At 39.8% G+C, this 18,148-nt stretch overlaps 1 long non-coding RNA gene across 1 annotated transcript in view; it reads left to right on the top strand.

Annotated features, from left to right (window-relative positions):
• LOC108446386 overlaps nt 1-18,148 on the top strand; it is a 45,915-nt gene continuing 27,767 nt past the window's right edge. Inside the window, exon 1 of the long non-coding RNA XR_001861559.1 lies at nt 1-80. This is a non-coding gene — a long non-coding RNA (uncharacterized LOC108446386). The remainder of the gene's footprint in view (nt 81-18,148) is intronic.

The following is an 18,148-nucleotide window of genomic DNA, read 5'->3' as shown; positions in this document are numbered from 1 at the left end:
GCATCCAGGAACGCAGCATCTCTGCGAGTGTCCAGCCGCTGGCCCGCATCTGCACGGGCTGGAGAGTGCCTCCAAAGCAGGTTTGGATGCTCCTGTTCAGTCGGGGATGCTATACTGTGCTTACTGTGTTGCCACGTTTTTTGTACCTTTCAGAATTAGCAGTGCTTCAAAAGTGTGTGGGAGAGGGGTGTGAAAGCGAGTTACCTCTAGTATTGGGCTGGAAACAGGAAACTTCTAGTGTAATCCTGGTTTGGTCAGTAATCATCCCGCTTGTGGCTAAGGGTGGAGTAGTGAACCGTGCTAACACGTGCACGTCTAAGGGCATCTACCTCATGGGGCTGTGACCAGCATTAATTCAGTTTTGTTGGAAGGTGCTTTGAGTTTGAAAACAGACTTCAAAGCGTTTAGAGCATTGTATCTATCACTTGTGTTTCAGTTGATAACTGTGTGGCTGTCCCACACTCACAACAGTGTTACAAACAGCACAAAAAATGAGCACTATGAACTGTGTTTTTGGCATTGATTGATGTGTTCTGTTTCTTCCTGAAGCTTTTAATTTTTAATTCGATAAAAACTTCTGCCAGGTTGTTGCATGTTGATTACAGACATGTAAGATGAGTAGGAGCCTTGTTGGAAGCAGTGTGATGTTTCTGTTGAGTGGGAACTTCATGCAGCCCATAACAATGTATCTCGTTAGGAGCTCACAGAGTACAGCGCCCCTGTGTTAAGTCCTTTCATGAAAGGTAAAGAGTGTTTTGTTTTTGTGTAGACAAGTACTGGCAGGTAGTTTTCTAGTAAATTTTGTCACTCAATTTTAGCAGTTTCCTACATACCTGAGCAGCAGCAATCACAGTAGTTGAAGCAGTTACTATGAATATATGCAATGACATTAGGGAGTGAATCTCATACTACTGTTTGCATCATCTCAGTATTTGTGTTGCCTGTTGGCCTCGCTGAAGGGAACACTGAAGGCTGGTGTTGGTGTGATGCCTGAGATATGTTTTTCATTTTTAGGTGTTTTGAATCCTTATAACCTGAACAAAAGCAAAATAGTCTCTTCACATTTGCTACTTTGTACTTACTGCTGTTGCCCATTAGAGCAAAGCAATATTAAGTGTTAGTCTTACATGATCTATGAATACCAGGTTAATTTGAAAGTTCAAGGTAGGGCTTAAGATCAGTGCAAATATTGCTGGTCTGGTTCAAGTGGTAGCTGGTAGGCAATGGTAATTTTTGTGGCTTTCTGACAGGACTGTGCTGACTGTCACCATACATTATTTGTGACCAAATGTACACAAATTTACACAGCCACACCTTTTCTCAGTTCTGGCATGTGCTTGTAAGAGCCCTGTTTTTGCAGATGGATCTTGTTACCCTGGGAATCCATATCTGCTTAGGACAGCATTGTTGTGAATTCTTCAGGAGGGGATTTTTGCCAGAGGATGCAATGTGTTCTGCAGTTAAGTCACTTAGCTGGGAGCATTACTGTTCCCTCCCACCTGTGTGGTGATGAGATTGGGGAGTAAGTGTGAGAAAAGATCTTTGGTCAGTGTGGGAGTAAATAATATATGAAGGGTATAAGAAGGCAGGTCTGGTGGGGAGCAGTGCCATAACTACTTGCTTAAAGTTTTTTTCCAAATGCACTGCTTTCATTTTGCTGTGGACAACTTGTTTAATTGAACTGTGTGTCACTTTTAACATAAAAGCTGTGGCAATGCTCTCTATGGTGGTGTTAGGTAGATACCTGCTGTGACTATGCTGTTCAGTGAAAGATTAGGATGTGGAAGACCTGATACAAGAACTGGCTGAAAAATATTATGCAGATATTTTTAAGGGCAGCATTGTGAAAAGGTAGCGTGTAATAGAGTCATTGCTGTTTGAAGTTGGTTCTTATTTCCCAAAATTAGGATTGGATTGAGGAGGCACAGCTTCTTCTGGGAGGCAAGGGAAGAATCAGGTTGTAATTATATGGGGAGTTTGAGCCATGGCTGTTCCTTCTCCCTACACACTATAAAGCTTTGTTGGTTGCTTGTAGCTTTCTCAGACATTAACCCTTGGGACTCCTATTTCCCAGGCTGGATTTCTTGCCATAAAATGAAACTTTCCTTGCAAAGTTCAGCCCAACTATCTCATCTCTTGAGTGTGCTAAGGAAAGAGACCCAACAATGTTTTGTTCATACTCAACCGTTCTTACAGCTATTTTTTGATATATGTTTGTACCTTTTTTGCTTTAGACATAAAAGTTAGGTTTGGCAGAAGAATTGTTCCATGTAGGTTGTACCTTATGTCATTCCTAAGAAAACCTGCCTGGAGCTGAATGATTTATGGGACTGCTTGCGCATGCCTGAAAAAGCTGCTGAGCACCTTCAGTTAAACCGTTCACCTGAAAACTCCACATGCAGTAAGGGTGCTCCAGTTCCCCAAAGCTTTGCCTGCCTTTCCCAGCGAGCAGTAGAGTGGGCTGTGCCTCCTTGGCCACCTTCCCTTGTGCTCCTTCTGGCAGCTGAGGCTGTTCAGGCTGCAGCTGAGAGTGGGGAGGGTTATGGTTGTGGTTTGTCCTGTTGGTGTCCGAGCAAGCGAAAGATGAAGGAAAAGCTACTTCATGTGTTTGCAGGTACAGCAGAGAGGAGAAAACGTCTGGAGCTGGGAAGGGAAAGGTGAAGCTGCAGGTATCACAACAAGGGTTGGGGAAGGCTGCACTAAGGACTCTTGCTTTACCTTCCATCTCTTTCAAGGGATATTATTTACACTTTTAATCTCAGAAATGCCAAAGGGACTGCATGTGCTTGCTTTTTCTCCATAGAGCAATCTTCCACCCCACCCCAAAGGCTTAAACTATCTGGATAACTCTTGTTTCATCCATTCTGGAATTTTCTGTTGTTGCAGTCTACAAGACAATGACGCCAAATGTTGGCTGTTCATCTCCTAATGGGTAGAATGATTGTTGCTGCTTTGATGCAAACTAGCTGACTACTGTCCTTTTCCCTGCTCCCCTGTCCTTCCCTCCCAGCTGCCTCTAAGTTGTTCAGGCATTAGATTCTGAAGTATTTATAGTCTCTTTCAAGTATAATTATTTCTCTAACATTAAGGATACTGGCTGAAATAATCATGTTGTTTCCCAAATTTAATTGAAAAACATCTCTCTTTCACCCACAGCATTCCTCTACACTTTCCAATCCCACTGCCTTCCCTGTCATATATTCTTGGCTGTTTCCAAACATCTGGCCCTGCCCTAGCTCTCTTCTTTTTTTGCTGTTAGTTTCAGCACAGTTCTAAACTTTTACCTCTGCTCTAGAGAACTGGGTATTGTTGTGTGTGTCTAGCCTAGCTGGTGACTCTTTGGTGCTTGGATCCTCTGATGAGTGGATTTTGTGCTGTAGCTGGAAGGCCATGTTGCTGTAGTTGCCAAGTTGTGCTGGGTAACACCAGCCCATGACATGGAAAAATCAAGGGGAGAGAGCAGTGTAGCCCTAAGGTGTCTTCCTCCTGCTTAGAGTTTTGCATGCACCGATGTGGTGGGCTGGCCCTGGCTAGACACCAGGTGCCCACCAGAGCCACTCTATCACTCTCCTCCTCAGGTAGACAGGGGAGAAAAAAATACAACAAAAAGCTTGTGAGTCGAGATAAGGGCAGGGAGAGATGACTCATCAGCTACTGTCATGGGCAAAAAAGACTCAACTTGGGCAAATTAGTTTTATTTATTACCAATCAAATCAGAGTAGGATAATAGGAAATAAAACTAAATCTTAAAACACTTTTCCCTCACCCCTCCCTTCTTCCTGGGCTTAGCTTTACTCTCCATTTCTCTACCTCCTCCCCACAGCAGCACAGGGGTATGAGAATGGAGGTTTTGGCCAGTTCATTGCATGTTGCTGCTTCCTCTGCAGAGTAGTTTCCACGGATATCCACGCTGGTCTCAGATATCCTCACTCCTCTCTCCGGCTGCAGTTGTGCAGGTTTTATTCCTGTTCCTAAATACATTATCCCAGAGGTGCTGCCACTGCCAGTGATGGGCTTGGCCTTGGCCAGCAGCAGATCCATCTTGGAGCTGGCTGGCACTGGCTCTGTCACACATGGGGGAAGCTTTCAGCAGCTTCTTGGAGGAACCAGCCCTGTAGCCCCCCGCTGCCAAAACCCTGCACACAAACCCAAGACAGCAAGTGAGCAAATGTTGTGGATATGCTGTGGATCCTGCTTTTGGGGTTGCTGTGAGAAGGCTCCTCAAGTGAGCAGGGGTTTTGAAGACAAACCGTTGATAGCTTGTGTTCTGAGTATATAGTAAAAAAATATTCCGTAAAGGAAACCATTAGATCTTGGCTCTGGAGAAACAGGAAATGCTGTAGTAGGATGTAGAATGAATCCAGGTATCCTGCTTTGATCTCCAAAGCTTCAAAGCTTCGTTTCCATTTTGTTGATGACTCTGAGAACTCCTGAATGTAAGTGCTAATAACACTGAATAGAATATGTGTAGTGTAAGCAAGTGGTAACTTGGCTCACTCGAGCTTTGATGCTGACTGTTTCACCCGCTGCATGGGTGTTTTGGGGTTTTATGGTGATGTAAGAAAATGGAAAACAGTACAATGGTAATGCAGCACAAGGTTGTTAGACCTTTCGCTTGTTAAAGCAAAACATCTAAGGGTAGAACTAAACGTGTGTGGTTCTTAGCAAAATACGCAATGGTAAACAGAAAATTAGTCATGTCATTCTTGTACTATATACTTGGGTTTTACTTTTGTTGGGACACTGCTTGCCTTTTAAATTTATTTCTTTTATCGTTTTCAATAGTTGTGTTCTTTTTCTCAAGTTAAAAACTTAAGGTGGAACAACAGAAACAGCAATTCATAAAATCATAGGATATCCTGAGTTGGAAGAGACCCACAAGGGTGCCAAAACAAGACTTGTACAGTTAAATTAAGTTTCTAGGGGCATGTTGTTTCCAGAACTGAAGAACAGAACTTTCTGTAGTTTTGGGTCAGCACCAAGGTAAATATCAGCATATTATGTAAGTTTTCTATGCTTTGTGGGTATTACTGTAGACAAATCAGTACATTTCTTACTGTATGCACACACCAGTTTTCCCCCATACCTAATTATTTGCCAAAATTGAGCCTGTGTCTCCACATACTTGCATATTTGCACTTCTCCAGTTTAACAAGACCACAAGCTTATAATTAATGGCTTTGGGTGTTTCTCTTCTGTTTTCCTGGCTTAAAAACTGAAACAGAATGATTTATAAACAAATTCATATGATTATGAGGTACTACCTGGACATGTTTAGCACATGGTTTCCACATATAGTTAATGTTTAAACTGGTTTTTGAATGTGGTTTAAATTTGAAAATGAAACAGGACATTATAGGGTGAGGATGATGCTGATTTTTAATAGCAACTGTAGGGAGATCATAAATTTCCTTAGATAACACTTGTAAATAGAGAATTACAGCTCTTAAATAAAATGTAGCAAGCAGCTGTGGAGTAGGAATGTTATTCGACCAATATCTTCAGTATGTTGCATTGTTTCAGGAATACTTTATAATAGCTAAAATTTTTATATTCATTAGGACTGTACAATTTTAATGACTTCATAAATACATGAGTGGAAGTACTGAAAGTAAATGTACTTGAATATTCTTTTGAACAAGTAACTGTATAATAGCTTGTTTGTGAAGAAAGTGGTTTTTTTTTCTAGTTTATTGAAGCTCTGAAAGTGAATCTGTTCAGTACTGATTATTATGTGAATAAAGTCACATAAGCTTTAAAAAATAATTTTGGTGTCCAGTGATATGGAAGAGAAATAGATATTATTTTCCAAAACTAATCAGATTTTAGGTTTAACCTCTGTGCCAAGTTTCAGTGAAAACTAACTACTGTGTTTGATTGACAGAGTTATGAAATACTCTTAAGAGATGAGAGGAAAAAGGAAGGGAAAGTTGTTCATGGGACCTGTGCTGTGACTAGAAGAGAGACTGGGGGTTGCTGACATGAGATAATGGGGAACTTGAGGTACAGGCTGGGGAGCACTTGCAGAAACTGGTATGGGAAGGAGATGGGAATGAAAGAGAAATTACTTGGGGGACGCAGAAACTATGGCAGGATGATGCAAGAGAGAATTGCAAGGTGTTTGTGATGTGAGGGGAATTGGGATGGTGATATTTGAGAGGATGAGTATAGAGAAATGTGGAGAGCCTGGATATACACAAAGAGTTTGTTCTAGAGGTGCTAATTTTGTATGGTGCTGCAGTTTTCTGAAGGTGTTTTTACTTCTGTATTTTTCTTTTGATCTTCATTACAGGGATGGACACTCTGCTTGGGAAGCACATGTGTTCCTTACTTGTTATTGGATTTTATTTTTTTTATTTTTTTTTTAGTATTTGGATGTTCTGCTGACCTTAATAAGATGATTTGCTTAGTAAGGCAAGCAGAATTTACCTCCAGCTCTTCTTTCCTGCTTTGTCTTGTAGTATTTCTGTCACAACCATAGCAGTAAACCACAGGTACAAATCTGAATTAAGTAGAAGATAAATAAGAATGAGTGAATTTTAACATTAAAAACCCCTTGATTTTATAAAATACATACAACAAAAGAAGAACTATATTCACACAGGATTTTTTTAACCTCCAGCATTTTCTTCTTTACCGTCTACTACTTGGACAGTTATAAATTTGATTTGGGTTCATTAGTTTAATAATTTGTCTTATGGATTAGTAAGTATAGATTCTCTTACTTTTTTTTTAACATGTAAAGAATATATTGTAAAAGAAAAATTCAAATGACAAAACTATTGTGGCTTGTTACAGCAGATCTTGTGGTTTTCATTTCATGGTAAGAGCTGCAACACAAATATATTAATACTAACAAATATGTCTAAATTCCCAACTTGTCAGATTGCTAAAAGCTGGCTTTTGGTCATCTGTACATGATCTCATGTGTTAGAGTACCTGTTTGTAAACGTGAATAGCATTATTCTATTTTTACATAATTCTGGACCTTTGATGAATTGTGATTGTGACGATTATTATTTTGACTACATGAAATAGAGATAGTAAAGGAGAGATGTTGGTAACTTAAAAAAAGAAAACAAGAAAGATTCACAAGTTTAACAGCTTTACTCTTTGCTTACAGAAATGATGGGAAATTTAATAAAAGCCAAGGTGTGAACAGATAAAGGAGATTTAAATAAGCCTGGCACTCTTAACTAACTAAAAGATGTCTTGATATATGTCTTTCTGATCATGTTTGACATATCTAGGTCATGTTCTCTGAAGACTATTATTAGAGATTTAACCTTGGGTAATTGTGAAGTGTATTTTCTTCAGAGTAATTTTTGATCAGGTAGATGAGACAGTGGAAATTTGTGTGTGTTCAAGTGCTTGTAATAATTTGGGAGTCTAGTTAGAAGATCTGGTGTCAGCCACCTGAGCTGGAAGGTGAAATGTACTGTTCTGTGGTGTATCACAGAAGATTTACCTGTGCACATTTTGTCAACTGTTGTAAAATTCTGTTTTTCTGGAAGCTGGGTATGTGGAAGAAACGACCTGTTAAATTTTCAAATAAGACACGCTTCAGGAGGATGGTGTGCACTTACAGCTGGTAGAGCTGTTGAAGTGTACTTGCACATTTGAACTCTCTGATGTTATATAATGGAGGAATGTAGAGTCTGGGAATATCTACAGCTTTAATTGATTGTGTTTCTTCTTCTGTCTCAGCCTATCCCCTCCAGCCTGTATAGGCTGGACATTTTTAACCCATTAGGGCACATGCTTTCTTCAAAATACAGAATCTGTGTGAATAGAAAAAATGGGAATTACCTGGCAGCCTTGGTTCCTGTCTAGTTTCAGCAGTCTGTCTTTCAGTGTGATGCACAAGTACTTGTTAAGACATAACTATAGGGTAGGAACTCCATAAGCTGGATTTGCCAGTCAATAAAATACTTAAGTAGTCTGTGCACGGGAGCTTTCCTTCAGTGGCACAGTTCCCTGAAGGAATAAAGAGCTTGAAGCTGGAGTGGAGGAGACTAAGCCAGTCTGATCGTATGGGTTCCTTCTGCCCTTACTTCACTGAACTGTACCATTAAAACCAAACCAAAACAAACCCTCCCATCATCCTCCTCACAAGATACTGCACGCCTGTACATCACCAGTAACATTCATGTAGATGCTGTGCCCAGGGTTGTGTGTCTTGATTGAGAGAGTAAAAGAACCTCAGGAAGTGTACATGGGAGGTAGAAGATTGAGTTTGTTTCTCCTCTTACAGCACATCTCAGCTGGGGTCTTCTGTTTGTCAGTTTGTGAGTGACTACAAAGGAATGGAAGGGAGGTGGGGAGCTTCAAACACCGTGGTTGGAGCTGTGACTTGTTTCAGGTCTGACCTGAGCTTCCTGTGCTGTGTGAGAGATGCAAAGACATCTCGAGTGGCAGCTGATGTGTGTCAGTGAGGGAATCTTTTAGATTAAAACATTGGATGGTAATTAATCTTCAGCCAGCTGGCCTTCATTTTGAAGAGAAGATTGCTATGTTAGGAAAGAGAATTTTAATCTCTAGAGAGCAGGATACATGTGACAGGGGAGATGTTTTGGCTTCAGAGACAAACTTGGAGCTTGGAAGCTTTCTGTATGTGCTGCAGGGGAGTGCTGGTGTCCAAGTAAGTGATGCTTAGGCACTTTGCTGAAATACCTTGAAAATTGCTAGAGCAAGGAGACATTGGTCCTCCAGTAATTCCCTGTTTGGCTTGATGGTTCCTGTGCAAGTGATGGACAAGGTGTTTGGGAGTCACTGTCAGCTGTGATGCTAGAGCCTTCACACAGATATTAAAATAGGAGAAATACAGAAGCTCCTCTCTTTCCTGGAGAAGGTGCAGGTGCAACCATGTCCTTTGCTGCGCCTGCCATGTCATAGGGCTGGTAAAGTCTGCAGCCTTCCCTGCATGGTACAATGTGCTTTTTCACAGTACTTGGTCTCTGTGGTGATACCCAGAGAAATAAAGGTTGGGTACTTTGCTGAAATGATGGTGGCTGTTCCACTTCTGACTCATGCAGGCACTCTAGGTAAGTGATGGTGGCGTTGGCTGAGTGGTCTCTGAAAAATGGGATTAATTTTCATTTTCTCAGAAAAGTTTGTGGTGTCATAATTACTGATTCCTCTCCTGCAATTCCTCATCACAATTTCTGAATTACTTGATACTTCAAAAGAGCAAATGTGGCATTTATGGAGCAGAATGATACATAATAATGAGGACATAAACTAACAAGTTGTTTACTTAACTGAGGGTAAGACAATGTTATCTTACTTCTTTTCTTATTTTGGAATTTATCCACAAAGATTTTCCTTTCATAGTACAGTTGTGTTTCCTGGAAATGACCAACAGCAGGTAGCTCAGCTGCACAGTGCTTGAAAGAGGTAGGACAGCTCAGCTTGCTACAGGGTTCAAAATGACTCTTAGATGTCAGTAAGGTAATGCATTCCTTATTTTGGTGGAAATGAAGATCTGTACCATGGCTACATGAAGGGAAAAATGAGCAATACTCAGCTTTTTGCAGTGATGGTAAATTCAAGCGGAACCACTTTCATTTGGGGAAAGTGAAAGTGACTAATTGAAATCCTTAGGAGGACAAAAAGATATTTTAGACAGGTGGAAACTGCATTGTTAAAATTGAAAAAATTGCCTCTCTTTAACCTGCTACATTTACCCTGTTTCTCTTTTTGACTTCTTTGCTTGCAAAGCACAGGTACACTCTATCGTCCCTTCATGCTTTGCTATGTTACCGTATTTTTAGCATTTGGTCCATTTTTCTGTGTTGAAGATCACAGCTGAATTTTTTTTTCTTAATAGTGTCACTATTAAACTATAAACTACAAAATAAAAAATATTTCTTTCCCTTAAAAAAAAAGGGAAATGCAGGAGTACTAAATAGCTAGTTGCTTGATTGCATATATAAAATGAAATACAGGTAAGGAAACCTTAGCTTAGGTGTACTGAAAACTGTTGCAAACAAAGGAGATTTTTTTCTACTGTACGGGGTTCAGGAATCCCAAAAAGCAGGCTGGCTGGCACATCTGGGGTAGGGTCCTGCAGGAGCTTTGGGCAGATGTAACCAGCTTGCCTTACTAAAAAGGTAAGCTCACCTTGGCTGCCTTCACTCTCATCTGCCTGCTCCAGTTTCAGTGTGCTGGTTCCATACCAGTAAATGGTAACTGTAGTTAGGCTCGCCTATTCTTTAGTAACTGTTTATATTTCTTAATTTTACACATAATGGCATTCAGATTTCTGAGAAACGTCAAAATAAAATGTATAAAGGGGAATCTAGTTTATTTAGGAAGCTATGTTGAAAACTGTAAATATTTTTTCTTGTTGAAAGTTACTATTTGTTCTATTGTCAGTATTTTGGAAATAATCTTGTATTTTGTTGACTTTATCATTACCTTGTGAGCATGATGCATAATGTTCTGAATGTCTTGGATATCTTGATATGGGTGGATAGCCATGTGTGATTTACATCTATCTTACCAGTTTGAGATCAAAACAGAGGCAGATGAAACTAAACAGAAGAGCAGTGATGGAAGCCAAACAGCTCCAAATCATCCCTTTTCATTTTCCAGTTGCTGTGCACACTCCCTCCTTTCACAGCTGCTTCTTGGGAGCAAAAGTTAAAGAACGGGTGCACTGTGTATGAACATTGTACTTCAAACATGTAAATGGTGAACTTTACTCTTCAAGGGATTAACATAGCTGATCAATTCATATGCAAGGCAGTATTGAATCCTTTAAACAATTTAAGAGTTCTTAAAAGTGAAACAAATCTCTCAAATACATTAATTATTTTCTGTATGAAACTTCTTTCTCGAGCAAGCTCTAATAGAAGGGAAAAGCCCTTCTGAAGGTGTGCAGGCATGTAGCTAGGGCATGTTTTTTCAGGCCTTTGAACTAGGTTAGGAATGTGTCTCAAGATGGAAGAATGAATAGTTACTTGGTGCTTTTAGCCTCCGGGCTTGAAACTCGCAAGAGGAATGTTATTGTGTCTTCAAAGCCTGTTTCACACAAGCCTTTGTTGAGCAGGAACTTGGAGAGTCTTTGTATTATCATGCACACAACGAAAAGAGCCAGCCACCCAATTTGATCTAATTGGGCGGCAGTGGTGAGATGTTTCTTCAGTAGGAAGGCTCTGGAAAATGGGGTGCATATTTTTAATTAGGAAATACCCTTCAGAGTGAAGGGATTGCCTACACAGACATTTACCAGCTTGCTAAAACTAATTATACTAGTGCAATTCCCCATATGCACATCCCCTCTTTTTCCCTCTTCCCTATGTAGTGCTTTCCCAGGAAGAGAGCAAATATTTACATTTCTTTTAAATTCTGTTTTGGCCCTGAGGTGGTGGTAGCACATCCCTGGAGAAGGCAAGCTGAGTTTGAGAAAGTGGGGTGTTTCAGGTTGAAGTAATTTTTGTCTTGCTTTCTCAAAAATAAACCTGTATTCAGGACTAAATATGCTGTAATATACTACCTAAATTAAGACAGAACTTTCACTCAATGTAACTACCAAATGTTTTGAGGAAATAAAACCATTGCTCTAGTGAACATGAGTGGGGTTTGAAGTGCTAAAACCTCATTTTTCAGAACAGCAGCTGCTTCAGTAGATACCCAGAGAAATGTATTTTCGTTTTAGTGTGAGTAGCCTAATGTTTATTCAAAACTGAATGAAATCAACAGAAAAGATTGGAAAACAGCTTTCATTTCTTAAGTTTTTTAGTAAAAAAACCCAAAGAACTCTACAAAATCGGAAATTTTGAATTCCACAGTAGCCAAATTTTCACCTCCTAAAGAGAGATGAGGCTTTATAAAAAGGAAAAATTGTCTTTAAATGCAGCATTTATTTTGTTAAGTAACTTCCTTATGTGTTTTGGGATTTTGTTTGTTTTCATTCTGTTTTTCATTCAAACAGAGCTTGAAAAGTCATAATATAAAATTTAACCAGCTACTAAATAGTGACCTGTGTTGGTCATTAATTTCTTGTCAATAATCTGCATAAATATACACTAATAGTACTGTCTAACTAGGGACTATATTAAATGCTAAATTGAAAGGTTATATTGCAGATGATCATGATTTAGTGGTTATTGGTGTTTGAGAATGACTATTAAGGACATTAAAAAAAAGTTTCCTTATTTGCTAATCTAAATTTGATTATTTTAATCACTTTAATTTGAATTAATCCACCGTGAAGCTAAATGTCAGTATCTACATGATAGTTAAATGTATTTGAACTGATATGATCATGCAGAAACGAAGTGTAGGCATAGAAAAGACCTGGTTACAGGATGTTGCCTGATCCAGAAGAGCAGGAGCAGACAATCCATGAAATGATAGGAAGTTGGGTGGGGGAGAGGAGAGGGCAAAACCACAAGTACAGAAAAGTGGTGGTTAAATGTATTGAAGAATAAGAGTGATAGGCATGCTGTGTAAATTGGCCAGCCCCTGGGTCTTCTGTAAGAGAAGTTTCACAAGATTAGAGAAAGTTGTGTAGGAAGGGGTACAGGGGCTGAGTGAGCAGAAAGAGAAATTGGAATAATGCCGGGAAGCTCAGATTTCAGTTGATGTAATTGGGCTTTAATGGCTTGAATGATTCATAATCTCTTAGCTTGATAGGCTGTTATAAAATTTTAAACATAGGTATGAATGAAGCCTGGTGCTGATAACGTTGTGGGATTGCAGCAGTGGAAAGCGTTGATGTGCCAAGAATTGTTAGAGGAAAAAAATTCCTCTAACATATAACGTGTTCGTAAGTTTTGTGTAGGCATATTTTGGAGGAAGGTTTGAATGATCTTCTGCATGAATGGGCTATGAGTTATTTTTCACCTTGGTGTGGAAGGGGAGGATTCTCCAGTTGATGTAAATTCCTGTACCTACTTGAGGTTGGTGGGACTAGGGCAGCACGCCTCAGTTTAGAATGTGTCCCTTTAACAGTTTTCTTTCTTTTTCTGGAAGCTGTTACTACACTGTTCCATTTGAATTAATAGTGAGTCTCCATTAATTTTAATTAGCTATAGTAATGAGGTAGCTCTAAAGGGCTACAAAATGATCTGTAATTCAATGTCTAATTTATCTCCTACCTTGGTTATTTAATCTCTTCTGAAACTTCTTCTCCTGAAGATTGGTGAGATGTTTGATCTGTCTTGTTTCAAGCTTGTTTACTTCTGCGTTTCTTATAGTAGCTCATCAACTTTTATTCCTTTATCAAATAACTCCTGTGATGTTAATCATGGATTTGGTTCACATTTCAGCATTTGCATTTGGGTTGAAGGACCAGGTAAAAGCAAAATACTATTAGCAGGATTGCTTTATGCATAGAAAAAGGAGGACTACCGAACATGTAATGCTAGCCTTTGCATTACAGGACTCCTGTTATTTGTAGGACTTTGCAACCTGTTTGTATCTTTAACTGATGCACTCTTGTAGAAGCTTCTTACTATTTGTCACTGTAACTTTTTGAAAGGTTTTGCTTTGGTTTTATGAAGTCAAGAGTGATACAAATCACTATCTGAAGTCTGTTTCCCTGGATTTATCTGCATACCCTTTGCTGATACTTGCAGCTTTAACCATTGTTGCGTCTTTCTCTGTTATGATTCCTTAGGCTCAGTTGGTGCAGGTATGTCTGACAGAATTAAGGCCAGGGAGAGCTGCAAAAAGTATGGGCAATCACTGCACTTCAGAAGCAGAATGCGGGACACAGGTTTACCATCAGCTTAAAGTAATGGAAGGCCACACTGTTGTTTCTGTCTCCTTGACCATGTCTTCCTCTGGAGAGTTGTTTCTAGCACCAACTGGGGAACACTTGGGAATGTATTTAGGCGGGAATAATTTCTCTAGCATTTCTCTAGACTGGAGCTAGCTCCTAGTTTGGTTAAAACCAACTGTGAAACTTCATCTGCTATATTCTTCCAGGCAGCAAATCTTCAAGTAGAGCACCTTATGTGATCAGTGTCTTACACTGCCCTTGAAACCACAGTTGTCTTGGCCTACACTATTGCTGCTTCTGCCTGGGTTCTCCTTTGCCAGCTGCAAGAGCTGTGTCTGAGATGTCTGCAGGGCTGCTGTGAAACTGTACCTTTAGTGAGGTGTCATGCTGACACCTGTAGCACCAGTCCCCCTCAGCCCAGGGAGCCTTTGCAGTTGTGCTGGATTAGAATCTGAGAGAGTTTATCAAAGTGGGTTTGGTTCCTCACTCACCTCAGAGGTGCTGCTTTGAAGTGGGAGTGCAGGATAAATGTATTTATGCTGTTAAAAACCCCCAGACTTCTCAATTATGGCTTGTTTTTGTTCAGGTGAAAAAATAGCAGTCTGTATCTGAGAGAAGACATCTTTTACTGGGAAACCTGTGCTTGCTGCTTTAGTATTCATGCTAGTTTAGCTGTCTTAGTTGTCTTCTCAAACAAACATTTTCTGCCAAAACCCAAATCCATACTGACAAATTAGCCTTTCTAGTTTAGATAAGATCATTTATATGTGGAAAGTATTTTCAGGTGAAAATGAAAAATATATGTAATGGCTTCAGACAGCCGTCTTCCAGACATTCTGGTATAGTTACTCAAAATGTCATATGAGAAACAGGCAGGGTTCCCACCTTTCTGCCCCAAATTCTTGGTCAAATTCAGTGATTGTAGGAGGATTCAATAAGTAACTGACTGTGATAGAAGGAAACATCATTTTCCCTAAAACATTTCCTACTGGTCTCACAGCAATTCAGATGAGACTGTGGAAGAAAAGTTTTGTTCTTTTATTATAAAATCTCTTGCATGTTTGTCCCCAGTGGTGTATTACAAAACTGGATCTGTCTGTTGTTCAGCAGATGTGTGTTTGTAAAAACAAAACTTTAACTGTTGAACTTCTGACATTATGATCTACATTAAGAAGTAACCTCTTAAAGACAGCTCTGCCTTTCTGCTGCTCTGTGCGATGTTTCCAGATGTATTTAGGTACAGTTAGAGCATTAAAGTGCTCCAAGAGCTACTACAGTTGTCTGTAGCTTGGCTTTGGTTTTTTCCTTTGCTTCAGTTTTCTGTAGCTTTCTGTTTTAAGCCTTATTTATTAAGAAGTGTTACTGTGTTCTGCTTATTTTTTCAAACTACTGTGTCATTTATTTGGCAGGAGACGAGGAAGGTTAAAGTTCTCCTTACCTCCTCCCCTTCTCTGCAGTGAAATTTTTGGTTGTTCTGTTTAATGAGTCATTTTCTGTACAGCTGAAGTTAATTTAGTGGCTAATCCAAGCAGTGAGTATTTTCTGAGAAGTGAGAGAACTTTAATTCTTTTCTCTCTTTTCAAATACAAAGGTATGGCTTGGGTGTTTCAAAAAAGCCCATGGAAGAGAACAGTGCCTGTTGGAGGTATTTTATCATTTAACAATTGGTAACAAAACATCCATTGACTTCACTGGAGTGAAGTTTCCTCAGGGTAGAGAGGGTGTAGGTACGCTTTGCAGTGCTGTAGAGCTGCTGTATGTGTGGAAATGCTCTTTTCCAAGGGTTCTTTATCAGTATGTAAAAGCTGATAGCGAACGCTGTTGAACTCTTAGTTGCTCTAGTTCTGTCTTTCCTGCGGAAGTGTATGCGTGCATTAAAGTGAGTTGTGCACTTTGGGCTGTTGAAGCCAATCTGGTCAAGAGCATTGCTTTCCAGAGAAAAAGGAGAGTCAAAAATTTGAAATGAAAATCACTTGTGAAATATTTCTGACATGTATGTCATAGATTTGTAAAATCTGTTTCATATACTTCTGTTTGCTGAACATAGGGTGTTCTGATTTGGCTGAATAGTACCAAGTTATTGTGTGGCAGTGTCCTCACACACAAGGCTTTGATTAAGCATGAAAAAAATACTAAAGGCTGGCCTACATACAAACTTGCACAGAGAAACAAAAAGTGTGAATTAAGAAAGTTAGCATTTTAATACAAGTGTTTCAATACCATGCATAGTAGTGGCTCGTCTGGGCAAATGAAAGGGATGGCATAGAGTGAAAGATTCATTTAGACCTTTGGGGAAGACACAGAGTCATTTCATACCAGATCAGGGTTGTTTGGGTTTTTTTTTTTACAACTGGGTTTAATTTTAACCAGGGTAAGTTCAGTGACTTTGCTCATGTGGACCACAGGTATGCACAGCTATTCAAGGTTCAGTCATCAGCTCAAGTTCCATTTGACTAAAGCAGATTTCCCCCCTTGCCGTGAGCCCCTCATGGCTTTGGGTGCAGTGTATGACAGTGTATTCCTGTGTTCAATCAGGTTGCTGAGCTGAAGCTGCTGTCTGCTTCAGGCCTCCTCTTCCCAGGAAGAAGAAGGGGTTTAGTGGGGCAGGTGTGGTTACAGCCGTGTCTCTGAACAGCCTCTGGACAAGGGAGAGTTTGTGCTCTGTCAGTTCAGAGCATGAATGGGACTTGTACATGAGTACCTGCACAAGGGAAGCTTTAGGCATGCTTGGACACCCTCCTTTCACTGCTACTTTTTAGACTGTCATTTTGAAGAAGGATTCTTACTCAGACTCCTAAGCTGACACCTCCTTTGCCTGAGTATATGTGTTCCTGTAGCTGAGCCAGGCAGCTATCTCAGGGACCTAATCCAGGCTAAAAGCAACCTGTCTTAGGGAGGGCAGAAATCAGAATTCCGATTGATTTAATCATACTGCTACAGACCCTGGTGCCTGCGCAAAGGGGGGATGCTGTGTGTTGTGGGGCAGTGTAAAGTTGATGGGAACACTTAGGGCAACAGCAAGACAGGCTTGTACAGGCTTCAAGTAGACATGAAACAGTGATCATCATCTCCTTGCAACATTTTCATTCATTTTCCAGAGAGCTTATTTTATTGGGCCAGGACAATAATGATGGTGTGAAGCAGAAGGGGCTTATTTTTTTCCTGCATTAGGATCATAAAAACTTTTTAATGGCTGGAAGTGAGCCTTATGCACAAAGGTTCTTTTGTTTTGTTTTTGTATAAACCCATTTCATGTTAAGCAGCCAAATCTCATCCTTTATGGTTAGTCTAATGCGTTTTTTAGAAGCTACTGCACTTCTTGTTTAGCTTTCAGTCCCTGCTCCATAAGGCTGCATCTCCTTACATGGTCTTGTCTCATACCTGCTAAGTCAGGGACACCAAACTGGCACTGAACACCTCTGGTTAGAAACCTGAATTTCTACTTAGGAGTGTCAATTACTACAACAATTTTGCTGTCCTTCAGCTATGGAGAGTTTTCTGGGTTTTTTTAAAAGAAGATTTCCAGTTCTTAATAGAAATGGAGTGATTGTGCTGAATTATGTAGTGAGGTGAGGGGTTTGTTGTTGTTTTGGTTTGTTTAATCTCGAATAGCTTTCCTGAAAGGTTTTCTGTCTGCTCTCTCTGTGCTTACGGAACCATACAAACTCTTGCTCCTTGGAAAATGTGTCACTGTGAACTCTCTGTAGCAGTTAGGCAGAAGAAAACTTTCCACAGTGACTGAGGCTTGTTCTGTAAGCCTGTCAGAGTACCAACAGCAGGTGAACTGGTAGTTTACCTTACCCAGCATATGACTTGGATGTGCAGGGCATAGATCAGTAATTTTTTGAGCTGTTAGGTGCTAGAAGCAGATGCACTTTGTGCCACAAGGTAGATTCTAGTTTTGTTCCTCAGATCTGCAAACAAGTATTTTGGTTTGAAATCTTTGCCATCTTACTGTTTATTTGAGAATTAGGAACAGATGTGGGCTTAATTTTTTTTGCAACAATGATTAAATGATTAAAGCTTAAGACATTCTTCCAAAGAAGAAGAAATAAAGATTTTTTTCCCCTCATATTTTAGGATTAGAAAGAGGAGGGGGAAAAATAATGAACTTCAAAGAAAAACTTTCGGGATCTTTTCATGAAATGCCAAATAAAAAGCAGAACCCAAAGACCAAAATTAGTTCATGAAATTTTTACTTAAAAAGAAGAAACCTAAAAATTCATGTGTGGAATACCTGATGGGTGACCTTTGCTGTGGGCTCCGTGGGCTGAGTTTGAAAGCAATAAACTTGTAATCTGAGGCCTCTGGCCATGAAGGAATTTGTAGAAGCCACACCACTATAATCTGCTGCTTATCTTCTGACCATCCAAATGATAATCCAGTACATCATAGTAGTAAAGCTTGAGATGAACA

The sequence above is a fragment of the Corvus brachyrhynchos genome, unplaced genomic scaffold (genome assembly GCF_000691975.1).
Source record: "Corvus brachyrhynchos isolate BGI_N302 unplaced genomic scaffold, ASM69197v1 scaffold435, whole genome shotgun sequence".
NCBI classification, from domain to species: domain Eukaryota; kingdom Metazoa; phylum Chordata; class Aves; order Passeriformes; family Corvidae; genus Corvus; species Corvus brachyrhynchos.
The sequence above is the reverse complement of the archived record's forward strand: the minus strand, read 5'-3'. Positions and strand labels throughout refer to the sequence as shown.